Below are 24,714 nucleotides of genomic sequence, written 5' to 3'. Positions count from 1 at the left end.
AGGACTCAATTATGATCTTGAAATTGTGTACAACTCGGAAAGCTACAAGTTGATGATTCATTTCGGCTAGTGGTATAAATTGCCAAAATGTTAGAATGTGTTCTGGATGAGGAAAAGAGGAAGCTAAGAAGACCAAGAGGTCTCGAGGTTTTAAAGTATTTAGTGGATTCTACTCTACAACTACAAATCATTATGACAGGGGCTCGAGCAGTCGGCCAACCCAGTCAATATATCTGATTACTCGGGGTGCTCCAGAAAGTTCTTTTAATGCACCACCGCCACGAGGTTTGTATAATGGTTATTCCAGTTATCTAGCATAGACTCAGTATGAGCAGCCGAACCCTCAAAGGGATTGCTATGAATGTGGTTGTACTAGGCACATCATGGAAAAATTGTCCTAGACTTAGGAGAAACATATTTTGTAAAAGCACTCAGGCTACGTGCCCCATTACAGTTACTACTCCACTTATATGGCCAACCGGAGGTAGGGGTCAGGATGTTAGAGGTGAAGGTGAGACTCCTAGAGGTGGAGACCGAGCCGTTGATATATTTTCTATGGTATGGCTGAGGTCACAACACCAGATGGTGTCGTTACAAGTACGGTCTCGAATTATTATAAAGTAACAATTTTGTTAACTTGATTCGGTTCTGAGTATCGAGGCAAGTCCTCCTATTGTACTCCACTTATGAGTGAGCTTCATAATTTTGAAATATGCTTATGTGAATACTCTTGTTGGGAGATTCGATGGAGATAGCTATGTCTATCATTATGTGTTGTGATTTTGTTAAACGGAAAATTATTCAAAAGAAGAAAATGGAATGTTCCAATTTGACACAATGTGCATATTACTTGTGGTACAGAGTTGAGGACGAGATCCTCGTGTTTTATATAATGTGAAATATTTAAACCGAGCTACAAGCTGTGGTAGATGTTATATAAGGACGAGGTCCTTATGGTGAAAGAAAAAAAATTATGTGTTTAAATGCTCCCTTTGTGAAATTAATATTTGTGCTATAGCACTTGTAGGGAGTCATGCCTATTAGGCTTATTTGAAAATTTTTGTATGAATATCTTTGTGCATAATTTCCTAGATTCGTATTGTAATTATTGAGTTTAGACTACGAGGTGAGTGCCCGAGGGATGTAAATTGTTACTTATTAATATGGGTAAGTAATTATGAGATCTTCATGCCTCGTTGTTAGTAAACAGGATGTTTAAAACGAGATTTTATTAACATGAGGTTAATTGGCGATGTTGTAATCTATTATGAACAACTACTAAGACCAGAGATGTGGTTATGGTCATACATATGATGCGTTTCATGTCAAGATATCATTGTGATAATGTCATGCTTGTAATGCGGAGATTAGTGTTATTAATATATACTTTGTGGTGCTTTGTTGGGTTGTGTACATGTTATTAGGAGTTGTTTTGGTGTTACTCTGACAGGTGGATAGTTCCAATTACAGGGGAGACTCTGCCAAACATTCTGAAAAATTTGGGATATTGAGATGTGCAAAGAAAGAGATAAGTTACATTATGTGTTTGAGGACGAACTCTACTTCTCATTTGAGGACGAATGACCCTAAGTGGGGGAGAATGTAACGCCCCGTATTTGATGGGTGCATAGGCACGAGTTGCTATAGTCAGTCGAGACTAATATCGTGTGTTGACGTGAAAATTGGACCTTTCTGGAAATGATTGGAGTGTAAGAAATTTGGTCTTAAAGTTTACAAATATGGATAAAGTAAATAATCTCAATTGAAATGGTGTTGTCGAACTTATGTCGAATGCGGTAATGTGGGATCAACCGCGAATATTTGTGTAAAAGTAAAATCATCAATTTGGTAACCTAAGAATAATTCTTAGTACGTTCGAGGACGAACGTTTGTTTTAGAGGTGGAGAATGTGATGACCCATAATGTCATCATTAAATTAAATAATTATCTTGGTATTTTATGACCTTGAAAAGCGGTATCAATAATTCCTCGACTTTCGTGCGCAGTCCATATAATTTTCCGGAAGGTTTTTATGTGAAAAATGGATTAAATTGTGAATTAGAGCTTTAAAAGTCAACGGAGTTGACTTCGGTCAATATTTTGAGCAAACGAACCTGGATCCAAGTTTTGACCGTGATTTGGGACTTGGTCATATGCCCGAAATCAAATTCGGAGGTCCCGAGATCAAATTATCGTCATTTAACGAAATCTAGAAATCTAAGGCTAAAGATTTCTTAAGTTTGACCGGAGATTTGACTTTTGAGCACACAACCCCAGAATGAAATTTCGATGATTCCAATAGTTTTGTATGGCGATTTTGGACTTAGGAGCATGTTCGGATTTGGATTTTGAAGTCCGTAGGACAATTCGCCGCATTTTGGCGAAAGTTGAAAAATAGAAGATTTTTGGAAAAGTTTGACCGAGAGTTGACTTTTTGATATCGGGTTTGGAATCCAGTTTTGAAAATTTCTATAGCTTTGTTATGTCATTATGACTTGTGTGCAAAATTTGAAGTCAGTCGGATTTGATTTGATAGGTTTTTGCATCTAATATAGAAGTTGGACGTTCCTAGTTTTATTAGGCTTGAATTGGGATGTGATTCGCGATTTTTAGTGTTATCTGATGTGATTTGAGGTTTTGACTAAGTTTTTATGATATTTTAGGACAGGTTGATGCATTTTGTTGAGGTCCCGAGGGCCTCGGGTGGATTTCGGAAGGTTAACGGATAGAAAAGCTGTCGAAATTCTCTTTGGGCAGCTGCTGCATTTTTTTCACAGCATCATGAACAGTAGCCGTGTACAGTGGCATGAACAGTACACTGAATAGTAGTCATGTGCAATAGCGTGAACAGTAACCCGCGTGAACAGTAACATGCATGAACAGTGTCGTAAATATTCTGGACAGTTTTAAGTCCAGCAGTGAACAATTCGGGTTTTTGCCATTTTGTTTTACTTCCAAGCTCGGATTTTGGGCAATTTTGAGCGAGAAATCATGGGAATTCTTGAGGTAAGTCCCTTGTGATCATTATTAGTCAATATTATTGAATTATCATTGAATATCCCGGCTAGCTTACGTGTTTTTGAGGTGTAAATCGGGAATTTGGGCCTAGGAATTTGAAAATATGATTTGATGATTTGGAGGCCGAATTATTGTCGGATTTTGGTAAAATTTATATGGATGGACCCGTGGTTGGATGGGGTTCATATTCCATGATTTTTGTTGGGTTCCGAGATGTGGGCCCCACGGGCAAATTTTTAGTACAATTTCGGATTTTTAATGGAAAATGTAGAATTTCATATGGAATTAATTCCTATAATTTTTATTGACTGAATCGAATTATTGTGGCTAGATTCGAGGCATTCGGAGGTCGATTTGAGAGGAAAAGGCATTGCGGAGTAGGATTTTGCTCGAACTGAGGTAAGTAACGGTTATAAATCTGGTCCTGAGGGTATGAAACCCCGGACATTTTGTCGTACGACTATTTTGGAGGTGGCGCACATGCTAGGTGACGAGCGTGTGGTCGTGCACCGTAGGGATTGTGACTTGGTCCGTCTCGGGAGACTATGGAATCAATTGGCCTACTGTTTAATACATGTTCCCTCTGTTTTCATAGAAATTGATTGTACTTCATGTTAGAAATCATGTTTAGGACTTATGTGATCATTGTTGAGACCTGAGAGGTCGTGTACTTGCTGAATTAGCTGCTAAATTACTGTTTGTACTCAGTCATAGCTTTTCTTGCATATTATGCCTTTGTCTCTTACTGTTTATTGTTGATACATGATATTACTTCTGTTTGGGATGTTTATATGATTACTGAGAGTCCGAGAGACTGGAGATATTGATAACTGAGTAAGACCGAGGGCCTAGTTGTGAGATATTGATACTATAGTATGTGAGTTGTCCGTGCATCACGTGAGTTGTCCGTGCGGATCCAGATATTGATACTATAGCACGCGAGTTGTCCGTGCGGATCCAAATATTGATATTATAGCACGTGAGTTGTCCGTACAGCATATGAGTTGTCCGTGCGGATCCATATATTGATACTATAGCATGTGAGTTGTCCGTGCGGATCCAGATATTATATTATAGCACGTGAGTTGTCCGTGCAGATTATAGCGCTTGGGCTGAAGGAGCCCCTCCAGGAGCCTACAACCCCCCAATGAGCACAGGTATATGATAGCATGTGAGTTGTCCGTGCAGCACGTGAGTTGTCCGTGCAGTTTATAGTGCTTGAGCTGAAGAGCCCCTCCGGAGTCTGCACACCCCCAGTGAGCGCAGGTACCTATTGAGTATGATTATTGAGAGCTAAGAGCCGAGTGATTGAGCTGTTGAGATGAGTTGAGTAACTGTTGCCTTGAGAGGCCATATTTATTTTCAGTTAATTGCTACACTTAGTTGCTATTTGTCCATATCGTACATATTTCTGGAATATTTGATATCTGGTTTATTTGAGTACGCACTGATGAGGCTTAAACTGTTAAATCGAAAGTCTGACTACTCTTATTTGAAAGTTATTGAGATAACTGTATTTGCATAGCTCGTCACTACTTCTCAGTTCCTTATTTATTTCTGTTACTTACTGAGTTGGGGTACTCACGCTACCCTCTGCACCTCGTGTACAGATCCAAGCACTTCTAGTCACGGCGGTTGCTGATTGAGGAGTCAGACTCAGGAAACTATTCACGTAGCTGCATGGCGTACGCTGACCTTGACTCTCCTTTCCTTTCATATTCTACTGTTCTATATTTTCAGACAGTGTTTTATCAGTCGAATGTTGTTATCATTTAGATGCTCATGCACTCAGTGACACTCGATTTTGGGGATGGATTGTTTAGTACTTTTAGAGTTATATTCTATTCTTAAAGGTTTTATTTAATATTAATTGCTCCTGCCTTTATTTAAAAGTTCTACTGTGTTGAGATGTTGAGTTGAGGCTTGCCTAGTACCACTATAGGCGCCATCACAACAGGTGAGATTTTGGGTCGTGACACTCAGCCAGCTCACCCAGGTTATTGTGGGGCATCATCGGGTCATGGTACTCACAGTTCTCATCAGGGCCAGTCATCACTTAGTGCCCTTCCAGCTCAGAGTTTGTCCCGTGCTCCATCAGTTCAAGGCTCTTCTATGCCGAGTGCATATGCTAGTCACTCAGGTGCGAGGGGTTCCCTTCAGTCCCGTTCTCCAACACCTGGGAGTTGTTATGAGTGTGGTGAGATGGGCCATATGTGGAGGTAGTGCCCTCGTCATCTTACGAGTTCATCTCAGCGTAGGGGTCAGTCATCGGCTTCAGCGCCAGTTACTTCACCACCACCCACCCAACCAGCTAGGGGTGAAGGTCAGTTAGTTAGGGGTCACCCTAGAGTGGGAGGTCGATCAGGTGGTAGTCAGGCCCGTTTCTATGCACTTCCAGGCAAACCCGATACTATTGTTTCAGATGTTGTTATTACAGGTATTGTTTCAGTCTACCACAGAGATGCCTCTGTATTATTTGATCCCGGTTCCACCTTTTCTTATGTGTCATCATAGTTTGCTCGTTATTTGGGTATGTCCCGTGAGTTTCTTGCTTCATATGTTCATGTATCTACCCCAGTGGGCGATACTGTTGTTGTAGACCGTGTGTACCGTTCATATGTGGTGACTATTGGGGGTCTGGAGACCCGTGTGGATCTTTTATTATTGTGTATGGTGGATTTTGATGTCATTTTGGGCATGAATTGGCTATCTCCGCGTCATGCTATTCTATACTGTCATGCTAAGACAGTCACATTGGCTATACTGGGTGTGCCACAGATCGAGTGGCGAGGCGTGACTGATTATGTTCCCAGTAGAGTGATCTCATTCTTGAAAGCCCAGTGTATGGTTGGGAAGGGTTGTCTCTCGTATCTAGCCTTTGTGAGGGATGTCGGTGCTGAGACTCCATTATTGATTATGTTCTAGTTGTGAGGGATTTTCCCGATGTGTTTCCTGTAGACCTGTCGGGTATGCCACTGGACAGGGATATTGATTTTGGTATTGAACTGGTGCCGGGCACTCAGCCCATTTCTATTTCGCTATATCGTATGGCACCAGCGGAGTTGAAGGGATTAAAGGAGCAGCTTTAGGAACTCCTTGACAAAGGGTTCATTTGTCCTAGTGTGTCACCTTGGGGTGCACCGGTTCTATTTGTGAAGAAGAAGGATGGCACATGAGAATGTGCATTGATTATAGGCAATTGAACAAAGTAACAATTAAGAACAAATATCATTTGCCTCACATTGATGATTTATTCGACCAACCTCAGGGAGCGAGAGTGTTCTCCAAGATTGATCTCCATTTAGGTTATAACCAGTTGAAGATTAGAGACTCGGATATTCTTAAGATAACTTTCAGGACCCGATATGGTCATTATGAGTTCTTTGTGATGTCTTTTGGGCTGACTAATGCCCCAGCAGCGTTCATGCATTTGAAGAACAGTGTGTTCCGGCCTTATCTTGACTCGTTTGTCATAATCTTCATTAATGATATTCTAGTGTATTCGCGTAGTTAGGAGGAGCACATGGAGCATTTGAGAGTTGTGTTGCAGAGAATGAGGGAGGAGAAGCTTTATGCAAAATTCTCCAAGTGTGAGTTTTGGCTTATTTTAGTGGCTTTCTTGGGGCACGTGGTGTCCAATGAGGGTATTCAGGTTGATCCGAAGAAGATAGAGGCGGTTCAAAGTTGGCCCAGACTGTCCTCAGCTATAGAGATTCGTAGTTTTCTTGGTTTGGCGGGTTATTATCGCCGGTTTGTTCAGGAATTCTCATCTGTTGCATCGCCCTTGACTAAGTTGACTCATAAGGGTGCTTCATTTGTATGATCAGACGAGTGTGAGGAGAGCTTTCGGAAGCTCAAGACAGCTTTGACCACATCTCCAGTGTTAGCTTTGCCATCAGCTTCAGGTTCATATATCGTGTATTGTGATGCGTCGAGAGTTGACATTGGTTGTGTATTGATGTAGGAGGGTAGAGTTATTGCTTATGCTTCTCGTCAGTTGAAGCCCCATGAGAAGAACTACATCGTTCATGACTTGGAGTTGGCTGGCATAGTTCACGTGTTGAATATTTGGAGGCATTACTTGTATGGTGTGTCTTGTGAGGTGTTTACTGATCATCATAGCCTCCAGCACTTGTTCAAACAGAAGGATCTCAATTTGAGGCAGCGGAGATGGTTGGAGTTGCTTAAAGATTATGATATCACTATATTGTACCATCCGGCAAAGGCCAATGTGGTGACAGATGCCTTGAGCCGAAAGGTGGTAAGCATAGGGAGTTTGGCATATATTCTAGTTGGGGAGAAACCACTTGCAGTTGATGTTCCGGCCTTGGCCAATCGGTTCGTGAGATTAGATGTTTCGGATACCAGTCGGGTATTGGCTTGTGTGGTTTCTCAGTCTTCCTTATATGATCGCATCAGAGAGCGCCAGTATGATGATCCACATTTGTTTGTCCTTAAGGACAGAGTTCAGTATGATGATGCTAGAGATGTGACCATTGGTGACGATGGGGTATTGAGGATGCATGGCCTGATTTGTGTGCCCAATGTGGATGGGCTTCGGGAGTTGATTCTGGAAGAGGCCCATATCTCGCGGTACTCCATTCATCCGAGTGCCGCGAAGATGTATCGGGATTTGAGGCAACACTATTGGTGGAGAAGAATGAAGAAAGACATTGTGGGATTTGTAGCTCGGTGTCTCAATTATCAGCAAGTGAAATATGAGCATCAAAGACCAGGTGGCTTGCTTCAGCGGATAGATATTCCAGAGTGGAAGTGGGATAGGGTCACTATGGACTTTGTTGTTGGACTTCCACGGACTTTGAGAAAGTTCGATGCTATTTGGGTGATTGTGGATCGGCTAACCAAGTCCGCTAACTTCATTCCTGTATGTACTGCCTATTCTTCAGAGCGGTTGGCAGAGATCTATATTCGGGAGATTGTTCAGTTGCATAGTGTCCCAGTTTCCATCATTTCAGTAAGGGCACTCAGTTCACTTTGCAGTTTTGGAGGTCTGTGCAGCGAGAGTTGGGTACTCAGGTTGAGTTGAGCATAGCTTTTCACCCTTAGACGGACGGGCAGTCCGAGCGCACTATTCAGATATTGAAAGACATGTTGCGTGCTTGTGTCATTGATTTCGGAGGGTCATGGGATCAGTTTCTGCCGCTTGCAGAGTTTGCTTATAACAACAGCTACCAGTCGAGTATTCAGATGGCTCCATATGAGGCTTTGTATAGGAGGTGGTGTAGATCTCCCGTTGGTTGGTTCGAGTCTGGTGAGGCTAGGCTATTGGGGACAGACTTGGTACAGGATGCCTTAGAAAAGGTAAAGGTGATTCAGGAGAGGCTTCGTACAGCGCAGTCGAGGCAAAAGAGTTATGCTGACAAGAAGGCTTGAGATGTGTCCTACATGGTTGGTGAGAAGGTTTTGTTGAAAGTTTCGCCCATGAAGGGTGTTATGAGATTTGGAAAGAAAGGTAAATTGAGTCCTCGGTTCATTGAGCCTTTTGAGGTGCTTCAGACGATTGGGGAGGTGGTTTATAAGCTTGCTTTTCCACCCAGCTTATCGAGTGTGCATCCGGTATTTCATGTTTCTATGCTCCGGAAGTATATTGGGGATCCGTCTCATGTTCTGGATTTCACCACAGTTCAGTTGGATGATGATTTGACTTATGATGTAGAGCCAGTAGCTATTTTGGGTCATCAAGTTCGAAAGTTGAGGTCAAAGGATATAGCTTCAGTGAAAGTGTAGTGGAGAGGTCGGCCCGTGGAAGAGGCTACCTGGGAGACCGAGCGAGAGATGCGGAGCAGATATCCTCACCTATTTGAGGCTTCAGGTACATTTCTTGACTTGTTCAAGGATGAACGTTTGTTTAAGTTAGGGAGGATGTGACGACCCGTCCAGTCATCTCATAAGTTACCGCTCTGTTTTCCTCATTTCTCCTTCTTTATGCTTTGTTTACCCGTGTTATGTGGTATCGGGTTGGTCGGATCGAATCCGGAATGATTTTGTTAAGGTTTGAGACACTTAGTCTCTTTTGAGGAAGCTTGAGTTGGAAAAGTAAACCGGATATTGACTTATATGTTAGAGGGCTTGGATGTGAGTTTCGATGGTTCGGTTAGCTTCGGGAGGTGATTTGTGACTTAGGAGCATGATCGAAATGAATTTTGGAGGTTTGTAGTAGATTTAGGCTTGAATTGGCGAAGCTGAAATTTTGGCGATTTCCAGTTGGTAGGAGAGATTTTGATATAGGGGTCGGAATGGAATTCCGAGAGTTATAGTAGTTCCGTTGTGTCATTTGGGATGTGTGTGCAAAATTTAAGGTCATTTGAATGTGGTTTGGTTGGGGTTATTTATCAAAAGTGGAATTTGGAAGATTTTAGAAAATTTGGCTTGAATCCGATGTGTTTTGGTTGATTTGATGTTGTTTGAGGTGTTTTGAAGATTTGGTACAAGTTTGAATAAGGTATTAGGATATGTTTGTGCTTTTGGTTGAGGTCCTGGGGGCCTCGGGGTGATTTCGGATGGTTAACGGAGAAGTTGGAATTTTGTTGCAGCTGCTTCTGGTATTTCCGCACCTGCGGATTGGGGACTGCATGTGCGATAAGGGAGGTCGCAGAAGCGGAAAGTGCTGAGGGAGTCAGGAACCGCAGAAGCGATGAGATGGACCGCATCTGCGATGTTGCAGATGCGGATGAGGGATCGCAGAAGCGGAAAATCGTAAGTTAAGTGATTTTTGCAGAATCGGAGAAATAACCGCAAAGGCGGTACCGCAGAAGCGGGTATTGGGCTGCATATGCGAAAAGTTCGGGGCAGAAAGTATAAATTGTGGCCTTCGCGAATTTTGAGCTATTTCACCATTTTTTATCTCGGCTTTGGAGCTTTTTGGACGATTTGAGAGAGGAATTTCAAGGGAACTCCATTGAGGTAAGGAATTTGGACCTAAAACTAGTTCCTATGCTATTATTACACGGATTAGAGCTAGAAATCATAGAAATATAGGGTGAAATTTGGGGAAACTAGGGCTTGGGAACTAAGGCCTTTGATTGAGGATTTGGTGGACCATTTGAGATCGGATTTTAGAACTTTTGATACGTATGAACTCATGGGGAGATAAGGAATCTATTGATGTAAAAATTATTGAATTCCGAGACGTGGACCCGGGGGTCGGTTTTTGGTAATTTCGGGATTTGTGTCGTATTTTGATTATTTTTGCTTGGGCTTCTTTCCCTTAGCATATTTTGACGTCCTTGTTCTGCTTTTGGATATATTCGACACGAGTGGAGGCGATTCGAGGGGAAAAGGCATCGCGAGCTAGAGATTTGACCGGTTCGAGGTGAGTAATGATTGTAAATGATGTTCTGAGGGTTTGAAACCCCGGATTGCATATCGTAGTTCCATATTGAGGTGAGACACATGCTTGATGACGAGCGTGGGGTCGTACACTATTGGGGATTGGGATTTAGTCCGTCCCGATTGATGATTTTATCGCGTATTTGACTGAAATCTATTTGCTATCATCATTATTTGGGTTGAATGCCATATTTGGGCTTCGTGCCAACTATTTGAACCCTTCGAGGATTTTTACTGGTATTTCCTCACTGTTTTGACTTTATACTTGAACTCAGTCATGTTATATTTCATTGTTTTCGTAGTCAGCCATGTTTACTTTGTTTTAACACTTACATGATCTTTTAAATGATATTTTGGGCTGAGAAACATGTTTTACTACTGCCCGAGTGGCTTGTGAGGATTTTTAACTGAGTAAGGCCGAGAGCCTATGTTGTGAGGAAACATTTGATATTGATTATGAGGCCGAGGTCCTGAGATATGTACGTCACGAGGTGGCTTGATTGATATGAGGCCGAGGGCCTAGTGATGATGCCACGAGGTGGCTTGATATTGCGCTTGGGCCGTAAGGGACCCCTCCAGGAGTCTGTACATCCCCAGTGAGCAAGGGTACCCATTGTGATGTGAGATTAAGCCCAAGGGACTGGTATTGTTCTATGTGATTGCCCGAGAGGCTGGTACTGTTCTGAGATATTGCCCGAATGGAGGATTTGTTGATACTGTGCCCGAGGGGCTAGCCTTTATGTGTTTATTTTTCATAATTGACTGTCAATTACCTGCTTAATTATTGAAAAAGGCTTTTCATAAAGCTACATTTAAGTTTAAGAATTTTACCTATCTTTCACTGATTTACTGATTTTAAACGGTTTTACTGCTTCATTATAAAATATTTTGTGACTTACGTGATTTCTTGCTTTCAGTCTTTATTTTCATTTGTTACTCACTGAGTTGGAGTATTTACTTTACTCTCTACACCCCTGTGTACAGATTCAGGCATTGCTGATCTTGCCAGTGCGAGTTGAGAGCTCCCGACGGACATTCGGAGTTCACGAGGTAGCTGTTTGACGTCCGCAGACCCATGTTTCTCCCTCTTTATCATTTCTATCTCTGATTAGACAATTGTAATAGTTTATAGACTTATCAGATTTGTAGTAGGATTTATAGATGTTCATGACTAGTGATACCCCGATATATGGATGTGTTGGGTTGTTCTTCCGCGTATTTATGATATTATCTGTTACTTTGAACTATTTTATCATGTTTCAACTGTTTCTCAAATGCTTAATCATTAATAAATTGGAAAATAGGAAGTGACGGCTGGCCTTGTCTTTACGAGACGCGCCATCATGACCGGGTTCGGGTTTAGGGTCGTGACAAGAAGACATGTGCCTTGCTTTCATTGATTTGGTACATATATTGTGTGGATAAATTTTTACCTATTACAAGATAATATGATTATATTTTAGAATGCAAACAAAGATATATAAATAGGTAGTTACCCGTTCACTTTTCATTTTTTTAAATTATAAAAATAGAGGTCTCTTTGAAAAGAAATATTGTGATGACCCAAAAGGTCATCACTTGTTTTAGAAATAGATTCTGTATTTTGAGGACTTAAAAACCTTTTTATCTCTCACCTCGATTTGCGTGCACAGTCTGGGCGCGTATCCGGAAAGCCATTATGTGAAAATATGTGAAAATAATAAATTTTGCCTTTAAAATGAATTTAAGTTGACTTCGGTCAACATTTTGGGTAAACGGACCCGAACCCGTGATTTGACGGTCTCGGAGGGTCCATAGGAAAATATGAGATTTGGGCGTATGCCCGGAATCAATTTCCGAGGTCCCAAGCCCGAGAAATGAATTTTTAAAGAAATTTATTTTCTGGAATATATATAAGTTTTTGAAAAAAAATGTGTTTGGTATTTGATGGTATCAGACCCGTATTTTGATTTCGGAGCCCGGTACAGGTCTTATATGTGATTTAAGTTGAGCTGGTAAAAATTGGTAAGAAACGGAGGTCATATGACGTGATTCGGAACCTTAGTTGTAAAATTTGAAACTTTGAAAGTTCTTGAGATTTTCTTTGATTTTGAAGCTAAATTCATAGTTGTTGATGTTATTTTGGTGATTTAATTGCACGAGCAAGTCCGTATGATGTTTTTAGGATAATGTGCATGTTTGGTTTGGAGCCCCGAGGCTCGGGTGAGTTTTGGATAGGCCACGGAGTGAAATTTGGACTAAGGAATTTCTGGTGTGTTGTAGAGCCTGCAGGCTTCGCAAATGCGAGCAATGCATCGCAAATGCGAATAGTGGCCTGTGCTGTCTTGGTCGCAAATACGACATCGCAAATGCGAAGGCAGTATCGCAAATGCGAAGGAGACTGGATTCCTCAAGGTTCGCAAATGCGAACCCCTGTTCACAAATGCGAAGTTAGCAGTCTGAGGGTTTCGCAATTGCGAACCCTGGTCGCAATTGCGACATCTGCAACCTGCAAAATCATAACTTAGACGCATTTCAACCATTTTTCAAACCCTTTCAAAACCAAAATACCTTGGGGCGATTTTTCAAAGATAAGTACTCTTCCAAATCGATTGTAAGTCATTTCTAACTCGTTTTCATTAATCTTTAACATCTTTTCACATGATTTCACCTCAAAATCAAGGGTTTTCATGGGAAAAATTGGGTATTTTGGGTAGAACCTAGGGTTTTCAAATTTTGGGAATTTGGACCTCAATTCGAGGTCCGATTTCAAAACAAATTATATATTTGGGTTAGTGGGGGAATGGGTAATCGGGTTTTGGTTCGAACCTTGGATTTTAACCATGTGGGCTCGGGGGCGATATTTGACTTTTTGGGAAAAACTTTAGAAAACCTATTTTCATGCATTGGAATTGATTCATTTAGCATTTATTGATATAGTTAAGTAACTTGTGGCTAGATTCGAGTGAATTGGTGGTGGAATCAAGAGGGAAAGCGATAGTTGAGACTTGAATTGTATTTGTGGCATCGAGGTAAGTGTTTGGTCTAACCTTAGCTTGAGGGATTAGGAGTTGTGTCCTATTTGCTATGTGTTATTTGAGGAGTACGACGTATATGCATGGTGACGAGTATTTATAAGTTGGTGTCAAGCATGCACGTGAGTCTTATACTATGATTAATGTGACTCAGTTTGTATTATTCATGCCTTATGTGATGATTTCTATTGTTGAGCAAAGCTTGTGGAAGTAATATTGGTATTTGAATATTGAAGAGCGTTGGCTCAAGTTGTAAAATGAATTGTGGAAGTATAATTGACAATTGAACCTTATAGAGCATTGGCTCAAGTTGTGAAGTAAATGTGAAAAAGAGAAGAGGATTATTATATTGTCTCCCTTGCCGGGATGTTGTTGCTTTTAATGCTATCTCCCTTGCCGAGATGTTGATGCTTTTGATATTGTTCCCTTGCCGGAATTTGATTGTTGTACTATTGTTCCCTTGCCGGGATTTTGTTGTGATTTTATTTATTTTCTTTCCCAAATTGCTTTGTGATTGTTGCTTGGATGAGGAAGAGTGTTAAAGCACGAAGGGTGATGCCGTGTATTGTTTTGGTAAGAGAGTGTTAAAGCATGAAGGGTGATACCGTATATAATTTTGTGAGGAAGAGTGTAAAAGTACGAAGGGTGATGTCGTGCCGCATGATATACAATTCCGTGCCATTTATATTGATTTTATGATAAGGACAGGAGTAAAAGCACGAAGGGTGATGCCGTGCACTTGTCCTTGATTTTTCTGATTCTTGTTGATAATTGAGTTATGGTGTTCTTTACGTTTATTTACTGATTTTTTGTTGTTACTTGATTTTACTGTGATATTATTGATTCCCTTGCCCAAATTGCTTTATGATTGTTGCTTGGGTAAGGAAGAGTGTAAAGCACGAAGGGTGATGTCGTGCACTTGTCTTTGATTTCCTGATTTTTATTGATAACTGAGTTATGGTTTCTCTACATTTAATTGTTGGTTTTCTGTTGATACCTGTTGGATCCCGCAGCATGATTCCCCTTCCTATCTTCAATTGAACTGAGGTGATCCTTATATTTACTTGTTGTTCTTCTGTTATTATTCGATGTCCCCGCAACATATTTCCCCCTCCCATACTTAACTGTACATTTCTGCTTTTATTTTTCGTAGTATATGATTTAACTGCACAAGTTTATTTGGTAGTCTAGTCCTAGCCTCGTCGCTACTTCGCCGAGGTTAGGCTAGGCACTTACCAGCACATGGGGTCGGTTGTGCTAATACTACACTCTGCACTGTGTGCATATCCAGGTGCAACAACTTTTGAATCTTAGCTTTGGGTTGCTACCTTCAGTCCATTTGGAGATCCGAGGTAGTTTTGCAGGCGTCCGCAGTCCTTGGCGTCTCCTTCTATCCTGTTATTATGTTTCTTTTATATATTTCAGAGACAGTGTTGTAATAACTCTTTCGGGCCTTTATTTGTAGTATTCCTAGACAGTCGTGAAATTGTAACACCAGTCTTGGGTAGTTTACGCATGGATTGGTATTAACATCTTTATAAGTATATTACTTTTCAGTTTTCCACTTTTAAATTTCCCTGTTTATAAATTGTTGGTTCATAATTGTTAAAAGAATAAAAATGAAAAAAAAGTAAATTGTTAGCTTGCCTAACTTTCACTAGTAGGCGCCATCACAACTCCCGAGGGTGAAAAATCCGGATCGTGACAAATATTCAGTTGGACTCTAATGAAGTATTTTATACCAAGTGATTAATAAGTTGTGGGAGGCTTAGACCATTTGTCTGTGTTTTTTTTTAAAATGAGAGGACTATACTGAAATATTATGAACCCAAAATATTACGATTTTAAGAATTTATAGAAAGAAACTTAAATTAACTTGGGATTGAATCGTAGTAATTGTTGTTTGACGGGTTTAGGAATGCCTTCAAATATTTGCCACATTAATAATATGCTTTTTACAATAATAACAAAAAATATTAGGGTCATATATGTAATTTCTGCTCTTTAATAAGACCCTTCACATACACGTCTAGCTATTAGGGATGACAATTGGGGCATGGTGAGGCCAGGGGCAGGGCAGGGCAGGGCAAAATGTTATTTTTGAAATTTTTTAATAGGGTAGGGTGGGTTGTATAGAGATTGCTATGTTTTCATTTGATACTGGTTAGCAAGGCAACTGGTTGAAGCAGTGATTAGATTGGGATAAGAGCAAATGCTTGTCAATTTTCTATATATGAAATTCTTCAAATAAGAGATAGAATATATTTTACTCAATACTAACTCATCTATCAGAATTTTCATTTTGATACTATAATGTATGTTGAGATCAATCGTTAAGAGAAAGAATAGAACAAAGTACACGAGGAGGGCTTATAATTTAGCTTAGGCACTTTAGTGTTATTGAAAATCCTCGAAGGTAAATCCTCATAAATCAAGAAGTGACCTTTTCTACTCTACAAAATGAATAAACAATTGAGTGAAATGAAGAGGTATAATACAGATGAAACTAGTGACAAAATGAAGTTAGAAATATTTTGGATAATATACGCAAAACAATTTGCCATCAATGCTTATAGGATGTTTATTTGCTCCAAGATGCAACAAGAAGTATTTTCCTGCACGTCATGATTTGTTGTTATTACTCCTCACTACCTAACATTCAAAGATTTTCTTTAATAAGCTACATAACATTCATAAAAAAATGTATTTTATTCAAGGGATATACATAAACAACTCTTATTCATATGTCAATTTTATAAAGTACAATAAAAAATCAAAAAAGTTAAAAAAAGAGTCAAACATAGTATTACAAATTAGAAAATAAAGAAAAAATAAAAATAAAAGAGGGTAAACGAACATGGCGGGTCAAGGCTTGACCCGCCCCGCCCTAACCTGCCCTGCCCCATTTACACCCCTTAGCTCCGCACAAAATCCCTCGGCTCTTGAAAGTTTCTCTGTTCTGTACTTTTCTTCCTTGCTGAAGAATCAGTCTTTGAGGTACATCTTCTTTTTGTGTTACGCTATTGAACTTTTGTTTCTATTTCTCTTACTTTGCCCAATTACTGAAATTGTTATCTTTCGATTGTTATGTAATTTTTGTTTGGGATTCGTGTCCCGCATCTTTTACTTAGGACAAACCACATCAATTCGAAAAATAATAAAGAAGCTTTGTTAAGTTTGAGAATTTGTTGTTTGTTTCCAGAACTAAAGGGTTAATTTCTGAGGTTTTACTCCTCTTTTGTTTTGTTTCTTCCCTGGAGTTGATTGTATTGAAGGTAGTTGACCAATCTTAGGGAAAGGAAAGAATCAATGTTTATACAAAATTTCTGATATTGGAGCTATGTAATGCTAGCAAGTTTTCTCAGTTAAAAGAAACATTTCTTTTTTTATTAATTTGATGAAAAGTTTTGGTTAAACGTATTAGATTTGTGATTTATGGGAAACGATAAATTTAACTTAAAGAGACATGAGTTGAGAAAACCCCACAACCAATTATGAAGACATTTATCTATGGAACTGCCATTTTTTTTAATAGTGGGTCTTATAGGGTTCTTTCTTGTACTGCAAGTGTGCTACTCTGTAGTATGTTAAGGGTCAACATTTTTTTTACCTGTACAACCTTCAGTTAAGTTGAAACTCATTCCGGAGGATTATCATTTGGTTTACACTAAAACATTTGTACTCTGGTTCTAGGTGGATGTAATTACATAAAGTATGTCATGGAATATTTTAGGCTAGTTTGAGCCTTATTACACCTGAGGTGTAGGATGTCATGAAATGCCTTTGCCGTGATTCATCTCCCTTCAATGCTGATCTTTAGTGGTTATTAACCCGGCGAGTCAAAACGTGGTGACTGTAAGTCTTTGTATTGTGAGGTGTCCACCTCTAAGATAGGCTATGCCTTTAGGCGTCAATTTAGTCATCTTCAAGTTATTCATTAGAAGATAATATCTATTTGTTGTCTTCTAGTTAACTTTAGTTTGTAAAAGTCATTTGAAGTCTGGAGCCTCTATTTATATAAAGAGCTCTTTCGTTTCTTTTGTAATGAGTGGTGGGACTCATTTAGAGAAGGCTCTTACTAGAATAGTTCTTTTGTTCCTTGGAAATCTCCTAAAACCCAATTAGATTTATTTAGTGCTTCCTTAACTCATTTAATTTAATATGCTCTAGACCTCTTAGTGAGATGTATATTGGAAAAAGCAAGCTCGTGCAAGTTTTGATCCTTCACTATGGTACTTGTAGTTGGTTCATATATAATAGGTAGGTCTTGAATATGAAAATATTAAAAATCAAGAGAGTGCTCCAGAATTGTCTGATGCGCATGAGGCACTTTGCGCTGTGATGGCTGAGCTTGCAGGGATCCCCACTAGCTATGCTACAGGAACAACTCGTAGAGTCCAGGGTTCGGATCCCTTCTTGAAAAAGTTAAAAAACTCCGCATGTACTGTGCAGAATGGCGGATAGGCCTTCCGAGGACGTAGCCAGTAAATCAGCTTTATGGTCAATTACTGAATGGAATATTCACCACACCCTGCATGCAAAGTTGTTTTAACTTTTGTGAGGGTAAAACTTGAACTCTGAAATGCACGACATCTTCCTGAACTCCAAAATGCACGACATCTTCCTGACTCTGATCCCACCCAGTTGAAAAGGATATCTTTTCCAGTAATGGGCTAGAAGCCGCTTTATTTACTCGATGACAGGCCTATCAAACAAAGCTTGAAATACAATCATCTTAAAAGTTGAACTAGGACACCTAGAATTGCAAAATCAATTGTAGTTGGAAACTCAGAAAACCATTTGAATGTTGCAATCAGATTTTAGTTTTGACCCCTTTTCTATATCAGAAAATGTGGTTTTCCCTTTAAAATACTTCCAGGGGTAAAAAAAACCTATTTGTAGGTGGTGGCTACATTCTGACACTTCAGTTTTATTTACCAATGCATACACTGTTAACTCTCTTATGTATGAGTTTACTGTAACTTACTCCTAAGTTGCTTGCGGGTATCCGATACGTGGATGGATCCAAGTTTCGGATTCGGCAAAATCTAAATTTTAAGATTCAAGGGTGCGGATCCGGATCCGGATCCGGATATGGATACGGATGCGGGGATTCGGCTAATAAAAAATAGAGCTATAAAAATATTATAAATTTTGAGAGATACATTCTGACACTTCAGTTTTCTTTACCAATGCATACACTGTTAACTCTCTTATGTATGAGTTTACTGTAACTTACTGTCTTACTCGAAAAGTATGGTTTTATAGTGGTTTTGTAATTATCCTGATAATTTGCTGCTTTTGAGACGCTACAGAGTAAGTAATTCAGAATGAGTGGAACAGGAGAAAATTGATCAGCAACCACCAGGATTCCAGCAGATTTTCTCAATCAATTCATGGACGACCTCCCGTTGTTAAATTGAACTCAAGTGTTGACTATCGAGGTTAATCACTCTGATGATTCCTTTTGTTTCTTCTTATATTTTTTTGAACTTGCTTTTCTCTTGCTTATACATTGTTTTTATTTATAGTGTTATACTCAACAACATGACTAAGCCATAGCATAAAGTATACTAGTAGTTGCCCTTTTCTCACTTTAAGATTTGTATTTGGACCTCTAATAATTTGTAACAAGAGTAGATGAAAAGGTCCTTGAGATACTAAAGCTTTGACACAGAAAAGGGTTTTACTAGAGTGAGAAACGTTGAGTATTCTCGCGTTACAAATACTTATTTACTTATCGTCACATTTCAAATATTCGTTAGTCCATGTAATGTAAGATGACCACCATTTGCATCGACTATGAATGGTCTGTAGACCAAACTAACGCTAATCCCAGTTACCTGTGTAATAAATATCTAAATTGATGGATTGTAAAGTAGGAGTTGCTCTGTGATAAAAATTGTACTAATACTTTGTGAAAAGTTGATCTTGGTGGTAGGCATTTGTGACATGATTGGCCAAGCATCTAAAATCAGTTTATTTTGAAAAGTGTTTTTCTCAAAGGTGCTTTTCAAAAAAAGTACTTTAGGTGAGAAACAATTTGTGTTTGATTAATTAATTTGAAAAACACTTTTGAGCAACAATTAGTCTTTGGCCAGGCTTTTAAAAAGTGCTTCTAAGTTGGACGTTTGGACATAAGAATTGTGAAATTCCGGTAAAAAGTGAAAAATATTTTCAAATGAAAATGGTATTTGAAAATTAAAGTTATGTTTGGACATGAATACAATCTGGAGCTGTTTTTGAATTTTTGTGAGTGATTTGAAGTGAATTCTGAAAAGTAGCTTGTTAACGTTTTTCAAATTTCCGAAAAATTCCGAAATTCAACTTCAAGTGAAATTTGAAATTTTCATGACCAAACACTGATTTCGAAAAAAGTGAATTATTTTTTATGGCCAAATGCAGTATTGTCAAAGGCGCGCTTAAGCCCTAAAGCGAGGCTCAAAACATGTTGAGCACTTCGCCTCACTTCGCGGGCGCTTTAGTGTTGCATCAAGGCTCAAAGGCATACTTTTCCTTGCCAATGAGTGTAATCCTGAAAAGACGACATTGAACAATTGATATTTCACTTTATCATAATTTTTAAATTTTTTTTTGTCCATATATTTGTTATTCATGCTTATAATTATTGGTCTTGGACTACAACAACAACCCAGTATAATCCCGCTTAGTGAGGTCTGGGGAGGGTAGTGTGTACGCAAACCTTACCTCTACCCTGGGGTAGAGGCTGTTTCCAAATAGACCCCTGATATCCTTTCCTTCAAGAACTTCCCACCTTGCTCTTGGGGAGACTCGAACTCACAACCTCTTGGTTGGAAGTGGAGGTTGCTTACCATCAGAGCAACCCTTCTTGTCATATACGTATTTTTACTTTTTCCCAGTTGCGCCTTTTTTCATTAAAGCCCCCGCTTTATTTGCACTTTGCGCTTAAAGCTCCAACGGGCCTTAGAGCTTTTTTGCACTTTTCGCCTTTGATAACACTGGCCAAATGGCCCCTAAGTGTATTTTTTCGAAATTGTTTTTCAAAAAAGTGCTTTTGATGAAAATCTATTTTTTCTGCTTCTCAAAAACTGCTTTTGCTTTTACTCAAAAGCACTTTTTTTCCTTATAAAAGCTTGGTCAAACACCTTAACTTTGCAAAAAGTACTTTTAGCCCACAAAAGTACTTTTGGCCATAAAGAAGCGGCAAAACAGGCTATAAGCTTTTTGCCCTGAAGTTAAGAATCATTTGATGCAATTAGCATATTGAACATTAATTCTGAGAGATTTTAACCGTATGCCGAAGTTTGAAATACTGTATGCAAAGTTTGTGTGTTACTGGTTAGTATACTTTAATGTTCTCTAGAGCTCCTATATCAATGATTGATTTATTTAGTTGTTTTATGTATTTGCCAATGGGTTCTTGAATAAAATGTTTTGTCGAGAGAACCATTTGCTTCTTGGTCCTTTCTTGGTGCTTATGAATGCTTCATTGCATTGCTATTTGGTATTGATCTCCTTCTCTGCAATATATTCCTGGTGTAGTGCATGTTAAAAAGGAATTTTCAGCTACAATCCTTCTGAGCCATCACATTTATGGATTCAGCTCCTCTTGAGTGCGCATCTTCTCCTGTTCTTCTGTTTCAATTTCAATTTTTGACACATTCCTTTAACAATTCAATGGATTTGATTTATTTAATTAATCAGTGTAGTATCTTTCCGATCATTCTGCCAATGACTTAAAACTATGTTTTGACAAAATGGTAGGAAAAATAATATTTTAACTATTGCTTAAACTATATTGATTAGTAAGAAATCACATGTCAAAATTTAAACTAGAACTGGACGAAAGAAGAACTGAATCCAAACAATTTGACACGTCAAAATGGATGGGCTAATTAAGTTTTATGGTTACGACATCAATGAAAAATCATAACACATGACCCAAATGGAGACTGAAGTTCGAAGAATACTTTAGCAAGAGTCAACCATAAAGTTCGAGAAGTACTAATTTTGAGGTAGTATATGAAAATTAACCATCATGCCTGCCAACCGTAGTGTTTATTAAACATGGTGGAGGTCCCTTTTGAAAATACAAGGGGGGGGGGGTGAATTGTAACTATTAAAACTTAATTGCTTAATCAAAGTATATATGACTAGTGTCTAAGGCTGGGTATAAATACTTTGATGACGATCGAGACTTGACAACCCAAGAGATTTGATCCTTGGAAAGAGATTGATTCTTTCCAAGAATAAGATAGCTAGCCGTTGTTTTTCCTTGATTTCCTTCCTTCAACAGATGTATGTAATGAAGACTTGCTCCTTGATTGTTGGTTCTTCCAAAATTAGTCGCGTACCAATCTTTACAGAATCTTCGATCTTCCGGAATGCTGCCCTTGATTCGTGCCTTAAGTTTAGGCTTGCTTGATTCTCTCCATCGCAGCTGGTCGATACTCTTTGCTGATTGATTGGCTGATTGGATTCTTTCCAATTTTGCGAGTCCTTTCCTTAGGCGTCCAGATTTGCTGATTGTATTGTAATCTTTGCTGATTGATTTCTTTCCTTAGTCAAGGATTGACTCCAGCAGTCTTGTAGTATCTTCTTGACTCCTTGTAATTGATTTCCTGCATATGCATATTATTTGCATCATTAAAACTGGATCTAACAATCTCCCCCTTTTTGATGATGACAAAATAATATATAAATGTAAACACCAGTCGACTTCCCTGTGTTTTACTCCCCCTTAATGTATGCAGTTGACTGGTCCATGATACTCCCCCTCAATGTATGCAGTTGACTGGTCTATGACAGAGTCGACTTCTGTACCTGTACCTATACTTTTTCTCCCCTTTTTGGCATCAGCAAAGAGGGAACAAGACAAGAAATAAACATAATAGATAGCATTGAAGTAGAAAAGTTATAGTGATCATCCAACGGCTAGCAAAACAGCCCACAAAAACAGCACACCAAAAAAATAAAAATTATCCAAAGGCTGAAAACACAACCCAAAACCAGCAGAGCAAAAGAAATTGTCTTAAAAACATTCACATTAACGACGCAGAAAGTAAGTAAGGGTGTTGCATATGGCCTCCTTCAACTGTTCAAAGCTCGCATTGCCTGAGATGCTCACTCCATCCAACCTGTCATGAATCTCCCTGAAGGCTTTGCCAGCATTCTCCCTAACTCTGAGAACAACTACTCTAATTTTGGACACATCAGACCCTATTTCCTTGGAAATAGCATGAATGTCACCAACAGTAGACTGAGTGGCTGTGAGAAGATTTTTGATTTCAGAGAGTTGAGAGTCAATAACACGAAGCTTTTCACCAAGATCAGGATTGTCAAGACTAGGATGAGGGACAGAGGGTGAAGGTTTGGGCTCTACAGGGGCATGCTTTGCTTCACTATCGTACTTCTTAACCCAGGAGCCTTTGACACTCACATATTCCATACTAGCAAAGGCTCTAGAATTGTAGGACTTGGAGACAGTGATGAAGGGATAGCTGGACGGGGAAATTTGATGAGCTTTCAGAATGTGAGTGATTTGCCATGCCATAGGGTAGACTGGTGGGATCTTCAACACTTTTGATCATGAAATTGATAACCGAGCAGGAAAACTTGATTTTGAGTTTGGTGACGAGGCAATATATGAAGAATGTGTCTCTTTGGGAGAAAGTTGAAAAGGAACCAGTACGGGGAAGCAAAGTAGTTGCCACAATGTGGGCCAGAACCCGAGTTTCGAAACTAACATCACTGGGACCTAATTGGTTTGGAAGGGGGTCAGAGGGACACTCAACAATACACTGTTTGACTTGGTCAAAGGAAATTTCAAAGTCATCAGGCCAGGTGTTTTTAAACAGCGTAGGAAAACCAGAATAACGACACTGAAAAAGCGAATCAACCAGGGCACAATCAAGAACAATGCGTTTACCTAACATTAGAGATTCCAACCTATCAGGTTTACTGGACGAAGATTTGCATAAAACATTTTTACCAGGGGTTCATATACCTTAGGCGGAGGAATAGAGAAGAACTTAGTCCAACCTTGATAAACGAAAAGGTCTTTGACCTTGCAATTGAGGGCTTCCATATCGTCAAGGTTGACAACCCTTCCATGAGCAGTGGGCTTGTCTTTCAGAGCAATGAAGAAATCCTTATTTGGGGAATCCCAGATAGATTAGTAGTGCGTAAGAGCTAAGAAAATCTATTAGGGGACGAGGGCTTTGAAACATTGGCCCTTGCCAAGTTACACTAAAAGTTAAGCTAGGATGAAGCTCATCCGACGTTTGATTATAAAATGGATTGACTTGCAGTAGAGTCCGAGCCAGAATTTGAAGTTTATGAGTTTGAGATTTTAGTCTTTTTTTTGATTTTGCACCGGGTGTCCGAGTCTCTAAGAGCCACGACTAATCCCGGGGGTGCACAGGCCCTCGACAAGGAGTTTCCCGCAAGTGCACCACGGTTAATTCAGGTTTTACCCAGTCCGATGACCCTCAAATTGTTTGCACCCAGTGAGTTTCAAACTTGAGACCTTGAAAGGGAGCAAACCCCAAGGCTCAAGTCAATTGCCACCAGGCCAACCCTTGAGGGTTGAGATTTTAGTCTTTTTAAGTTACTAAGCTCTAAATTAATAATTTATACATATTCAATAGTTTTGTTAAGGAAAATACAGAGTTTGAATCATAGTTATTGGGTTTGGCCGAAACTGTAACCAAAAAGCTCCGCCCTTGACTAGCCGGATGAATTATACTAAGTAAATGTTTAGGATTATTGAATCCTACATAGAGGGTGGAATGATAATCTTTGTAAGAGCTTAATTGGACCAGAACTTTTAGGAAACCGGTGTCCCTTTATTTTTGCTGATGATAGTATGATTTTTAGATTTTTTTTAATCTACTTTATTTTTTTTAAAAGTTCTTTGTATATAGATATTTCATTTGGAGCATCTTGATTAATGTTTGCTTAAACTTCTAAGTTGTTCAGTGAGGGTTATTTGTTGGATGCATTGTTTTGTTTAATGTGCTTTAGATATCTGACTTTTTGAACTTGCGTTTCAGTTTTGTATACTGAATGTGAGCTTGTGTATTAAAGAGTTCAACGTCAGTCATATATCAGCAATGCCTCACAGAACTCGGCCTTTGGCAGCTCTTCTACTGTTTACTGGACTTAACGTTGTTTTGGTCTCAACAATAACTCCTGTCTATGATTTCGTATGCTTCCATCCATATTGGGAAAGAAGAGTAAGACTTGTTATTTGCATCTCTACTAATCAATCTGATAACTGCTCCTCTATTCAGCAATCATTGGCTTGGGTTATCTCTTCACCGTTTCTTTCTTGTTTATAATCCTCTGT

At 39.3% G+C, this 24,714-nt stretch overlaps 1 non-coding gene across 2 annotated transcripts; it reads left to right on the top strand.

The window, feature by feature from the left end:
- Positions 1 to 16,273: 16,273 nt before the first annotated feature.
- LOC104248385 (uncharacterized) lies at positions 16,274 to 24,441 on the top strand. 2 transcript variants are annotated; one of them, XR_011404238.1, is made up of 3 exons: positions 16,274 to 16,379; positions 18,698 to 18,826; positions 24,419 to 24,441. It is a non-coding gene; the product is annotated as an uncharacterized protein (transcript). The 2 variants fall into 2 exon arrangements; XR_011404237.1 differs by lacking the exon at positions 24,419 to 24,441 and adding an exon at positions 20,907 to 24,412.
- The last annotated feature ends 273 nt before the right edge of the window (positions 24,442 to 24,714 follow it).

This window comes from Nicotiana sylvestris, chromosome 12 (assembly GCF_000393655.2).
Source record: "Nicotiana sylvestris chromosome 12, ASM39365v2, whole genome shotgun sequence".
Classification (NCBI taxonomy): domain Eukaryota; kingdom Viridiplantae; phylum Streptophyta; class Magnoliopsida; order Solanales; family Solanaceae; genus Nicotiana; species Nicotiana sylvestris.
Note: the sequence above shows the minus strand (reverse complement) of the source record. Positions and strands in the feature narration are given on the sequence as shown.